Source organism: Vicia villosa, linkage group LG3, assembly GCF_029867415.1.
Source record: "Vicia villosa cultivar HV-30 ecotype Madison, WI linkage group LG3, Vvil1.0, whole genome shotgun sequence".
NCBI classification, from domain to species: Eukaryota; Viridiplantae; Streptophyta; class Magnoliopsida; order Fabales; family Fabaceae; genus Vicia; species Vicia villosa.
The window spans coordinates 77944673-77950672 of record NC_081182.1 but is presented as its reverse complement, the minus strand read 5'-3'; the positions used below and the strand labels follow the sequence as shown (position 1 = coordinate 77950672).

At 32.4% G+C, this 6000-nt stretch overlaps 1 non-coding gene across 1 annotated transcript; it reads right to left on the bottom strand.

Moving 5' to 3' along the window:
* Positions 1-4882: 4882 nt before the first annotated feature.
* TRNAI-AAU (transfer RNA isoleucine (anticodon AAU)) lies at positions 4883-4956 on the bottom strand. Its single transcript has one exon. It is a non-coding gene; the product is annotated as a tRNA-Ile (tRNA).
* Between the last annotated feature and the right edge of the window lie 1044 nt (positions 4957-6000).

Sequence of the window (6000 nt, the reverse complement as noted above, 5' to 3'; positions counted from 1 at the left end):
AATTAATCTGAATATGGAAAAATTACCTAAACTCAAAAACATCATCATTACATTTAATTAATGAATTAATATATTCAATAATTATAAATATTGAAAAGAAATATTGTGCTAAAATAATAGAGTAGAATAACAATTAAACAAACTACTAATAGTATCAACAAATCAAAAAATTAACTTGAATAATTATGAATATATTTTTAAATAAAACAACAATAAATAAATAGCAGTACATAGAGTACAAACCTAACAAAAAGAAATTCAGCATTATGAATATTGAAATAAAAAAATATTCTACTATAATTATAGTTCATAATTATGAATAAGTATTTAAATGTGCAATACAACTAATAAGTAGCAATGAATAGAGGACAAAACATAACTGTACTAAATTGAACATAAAAATCAAGTGATTCTTCAATGCTATAAATTAAGTTTATTTAAATTCCTGGATTATCCACAATGCCTAGCATTGTATGCTTTTTCAACTCCCGTAGCACCATAACAGAAAAGAAATTCATTCCTCCTCTGCAGAACAACTTCCACAAGTTTAAAGTTCTAAAAGAGAAGCTAAAATTAAATGTATATATAACACACCTTAAGAACATATCATTATGAAAACAAATCTTCCTATTGAGAAGATAGGTAGATTGTATTGGCCAGTTACTGCTAGTGAGCTTATGAAAACAAATCCTGGTCACTATGTTTCTTTGATTATTCCATTACCTGTTCTACCAAAAGAGCATAATCAATAACAAAATACTGTTAGATTAAATCTATCAGTTAACCACTGGCCAGCAGGGACCAAAAGCTTGGCTCCACCTTTGTCGGCATATGAGTTTAGGTAGAAGATGGCATTTCAAAACACCTGTGTTTGAGAGTGGTCCCATCGTCCAACTGCTTTAAATTCGGTGATACTGACTCTACGTGGTCAAACTTAGTTAATGTCCATATGTTCGCAGCACAACTAACAGTTCAGCACCACTGACAGCCGATTCATTTGAGTATCTCATAAACCAAATATTCATAGTGATTTTTTTATTGCTGCCGACATCCAGGAATCAATCTATAATTTCTAGAAGGGAAAAATCAAGAGTGAAAAGAAAGGGAATAAAGCCTATCACTTCAACCAAAATCAAAAACATAGTTTCACCCAAGCCAAAAAAAAAAGATAAAGCCAAAAAGCCTTCTGGTTTTGGAGTGATGGGATATTCATTTGTACAAATAAACAAACATAAATTCCATAGCAAGAAAAGCTATAGCAATTGTCTCTTCCTTAATTATCTAACATGTAACTCACATGTAGTTTTGACCCAATTTTATTACTTCAAAGGCTTCAAAATTATGATGATTGTGTTTTATGTATATTTTTTTAGAGGTAATAATAATTATAAACCTAAAAATGACACAGTTGGAAACTAAGAATAGAACATTTACGAACCAGTGTTTTTTAGCTTTCCGTAAAATTCCGACACATAACCTAATCAAACAGAATGGCTACTGATGAGTGGTGAAGACATGAAGTTTGTGCTTCTAAACCAACAGAATATGTGAATCAGTTAATTGTTAAATGTGTATTCCTAACTCTATAACCTGGATTCCTAACTCCATAACCTGTATTCAAAAGAAACCAAAGTTAGATACATACAAAACCTATCTTTCTAATAAATATAAATATATAAAAAACAGAACCATATAGATGCAACTTTTTGATATAATATTATGAGAAAAACCAACTGCCGCATCAGGGACAAGCCTAGGCAGCTCATTACCATCTGAAATTATCAATAACAGTAGAGGTTATGTGTGTTATAGAGAACAATGTAATACCTAAATCATTCCTGGATGATCCATAGAATTATTTCCAGGCCAAGGAGTTTCATCCTGCATTGTCCAACCTTCCTCTGGCATTGTTTGAGCTTTGGCAACATAAGCATTGATCCCTATTTGGAATTCTTCTTATTCTCTCTGTTAAGCACAAATATCTATATTTAATTTTCTACATATGTTACCAATTGTCACAAATTCACAATATGTTACTCTTAAGAAACATTGAAATTCAAATAATAATGAAATATTTACCTGCAAGTTTTCTCATTACATATCCAAATCAATATGGAGAAAAACAATGTTACGCAATGTTTACCGAAATCTACGACATCATGAAGCTATCCAACTATGGGGTGATGTTGGTGATGCTGACTAAGAAACAGTGAATGATACGACCGTGTAGCCAACAGTGTAGCAAATAGAAAATGTGTTATCGTCTCAAGCCGCACGGACGAAGAAAGCTTCGGAAAGGGTTACGACGAAAATTTACCATCGAAATCACTACCCTGCTTCTGCTTCTGCTAACTGTCATGTAATTCATCACCAAAAACAGCAAGACTACAATGTCTTGATATACCCTGAAAATGCAACATATACTTAGAATGGCAAACTCTTTCCCGTAAACTCTTTTCAAGATCTGATAAGATATACCAACCAAAGTGACAACAAACCAACAAACTTCCATGATCACAAGCACTTTCCTTTGTTTTCTCAGGAACTTTCTGAAAAGATGAATCAGAAGAGGTTATGTTTATGTAATAAAATGAACATTTTTAATACAAAACTTCAAACAGGAATCCAAAAAATAACCTATCTAGCAACACCAAGTGAATGTAACCCTTTTTTGCGAACTTTTCAATCATGAAATGAATCTTTCTTCATGTTACACAACTCTATAATCTGTTCACAAACATAAAAATAATTTGTTCCATAAGATTTTCGAAAACCCTAAATATTTTCAAAACAAATTGCAATAAAATGTGAGAGAGGGGAAATAATAAATTAAACTCAGTGAAACATGGATCTAGTAAAACCAACAAACAAAAACACTGAAAAGAAAATCTGAAACATTTCAAAACACTGAAAAGAAAATCTTTTGTCGGCAAGAAGATACACATTCGAAGAGAAGAGATGACGACGCCAGAAACAGTGGTGGTGGCGAGAAGAGATGATGGTGGCAAAACCATTGGTGGTGGCACGATGAGACGGTGACAGAATACACGATGGTGGCGACGGCGAGAGGAATGATATCCTTCTTCCATGTTTCTAGATCTGAGTCAGAATAGAGAGAGGAGTTTAGGGTTTGTTTTTTTGTGATTCTAGGGTTTCAGGGAAAAGAGAAGAAGAGAAGATGAGAGAGAGAGAGAACGAAAGTGAGGAGGAAGAAGAGAGGGGAGAGGAGTTCTGACGGGATCTGGGTGTGCGACGGCGGGTATGAGAGTCTGTGGCTTTTTTCTGGACACCATTAGGGTTTGAGGAGAGAGAAGAGGGAAGGAGAGAAAGAGAGAGACAAGAGAGGGAAAAGCATTTCAAAAAGAGAGAGAGAAGTTTGTAAAGATGTGTGCAAAGGTTAGTACATAACTTTTTAGAATAAACCAATGAGAAGCATACAATTGGCACATAGCAATTTTTATTTTGTTAATTACTTAGATAGCCTTTTGTTAGTGTAAGAAAAATTTAATGTAAGGGTAATATAGTAAGTTTGGGCAACATTTTAGTATTGGGTAGATAGTTGATGTCAAGATCGTCAACATTTTTTTGTAAACTTTAATATTCAATACTCTAAAATATTGTGTATTATCTATTCCTATTTTGTATTTTTTTTTACAAATATCTTAATAGTTATATTAAGAGCCTAATGAATTGGTTTTCTCACTTTTTAATTGGTGTTCGTGAAGAGTCAGAACAGGTGGTCAGCAACAACGGCTTGATCTTTAGTGATGGTTGAAGAAAAAAATGGGTCGTACCTGCAAGATACTCTGATGCCAAAGTAAGAAAGAGAACAAAGGTACAACAGAAAGTATGAAAATTTTGTAAAAATTTGGATTACCTTGCCTTCTAGGAGTAAAGGGCTATTTATAATGTTCTCTTTGGGGTGGACTAAGTCGTCCTATTTTTGTGGGCTTGGGCGTGAATTTCGGGCCCAAAATATAGGAATCAATAGAAAAGGTCTTGGTTAGCCGAGCAAGGGAGACTAGCCGTTGGCGGGGACGGAGGCCCATCGTGCTCGGATAGTCCTATGTTGTAGGAGACCTATTGTTGAGTCTTGATTAGTCTAAGGGAAGGTGCGTCTGCTCCTTGCTCCGAAGAGTGGGCCAACGCTTATAGGGCCTCTTCCCATTAGCTAATGGGTTAGACCAGTTAAGACAATTGGACTAGTCCAGAACAATTGGGGAAAATGGTAATTTAATATATTTATGCTCATGTAATTTTGTATATTAGTCCTATTTTATATATGTGTTAGCGCAATATATCAACAGAAGAAGAGTTATACTCATATGTATCTTATTTAAAGAAATCAACGTATAAAAAACAAAAGAAAAATATATATGAAAAATATAATTGAAGATTCATGAGACAAATATTATTGTACATTATGATTGATGTGTCTCAGAGAGAAAGAGAAGTAGTGCATCCCTTACAATAAGTTAGATTAGATGTATTGCATATCTAAAAGGATTATTCTAAATTATAATTAGTCAAAAATGTATAAATGTATAAATTTTAATTTGTATATTTCAAAAGAGGGTGTTAGGTTTAAAATCAATGATTACTAATTTATAAAAAAAATCGAAGTCATGCTATTATTTACAATTTATACGTTAGAGCAATAAAAAAAAAAGACAAATAGACCAACGGAAAGTAGGGCTTGAACTTTAATTATTATTATAGATTATAGATGTATATCTTTTATCACTATAATAATTTCATACCACAATTACTACATATCTTAGAAAACTTAAAAAATTACATATATGAATAAGCTAAAAAATTGGCCCATGCAGGTCTCGAAAAACTTAAAAAATTACATACATATATGAATAAGCTAAAAAATTGGCCCATGCAGGTCTCGAACCTGCGACCTTCACGTTATTAGCACGACGCTCTAACCAACTGAGCTAATGGGCCACTTGTAAATAAAAAATTACTAATATTATTTATACAACGTAATTGATTTGCCAATGTGTAAAGTTGAACAACAAACCTAAAAGCACCACTCGTTTTACTTCAACTTCATGTGACATACAATGTTATTAGCATGATTCTCTAAACAATTGAGTTAATTGGTCATTTATGAAATAAACAATACTAATATTATTTTCACAACTTCAATTGACATATAATTTATATGTGAAGTTGAACAACAAATATAAAAATACCACTTGTTTTACTTTAACCTCGTGTGACGTTAGTGGTGATTTAGGTTTTGGTGCAAAGAACTATTATAAAAATTAAAATCACCTTAAACTACCTAACTAAGAAAGTAAGAATGAAGAATGCCACAAATTATCCAAAATTATCCTTTTACGCATTTCAAATTTACACTCCAAAATATCTATAGTTGTAATTAACATAATAAACAAAGCTTTAACCAATTAACTGTCCATTTTGTCTAGCAGACATCATCCTACTAGTAACACATTCCATCATTTTCCCTTCTCCCATTTCAGCCCAAAATTCTCTCTCTCCTTTATCCTCTAATACATTGAGCTTGCGAAGTAATTCATTTCCTTTATTTCCAATTATTTTTATCACATCATCTCTCCCCTTCTCCCATGTAACCGCTTTCTATTTCTACCATCAACATTTGCCTGAGTACAAATTCCAAGCTTAAAAAATAATTATATTCTTCTCCATTTATCTGTAAGTGTATCCCTTAACCTCTTATTTTGCTTCACTTTTATTAATTTTTCTCTTTATTGCATAAATCATTTTTGCTCCACTTTTACGTTTTTTCCTTTTAATGCATAAATCAATTTTTCTCAAACAACATCAAACGTTTTTGCTTCAAACATCTTCAAACATTTTTTTGGTTTAAACTTATTTTGTTCTTCCTTTACTGCATAAACAATTTTGCTCAAAATACATCAAACGAAGAAGAAGGTGGATATATGCTTATGAGTTTTGCTTTCGATTTCAAACAAAGAAAAAGATGGAGATCTGCTTGTGGGT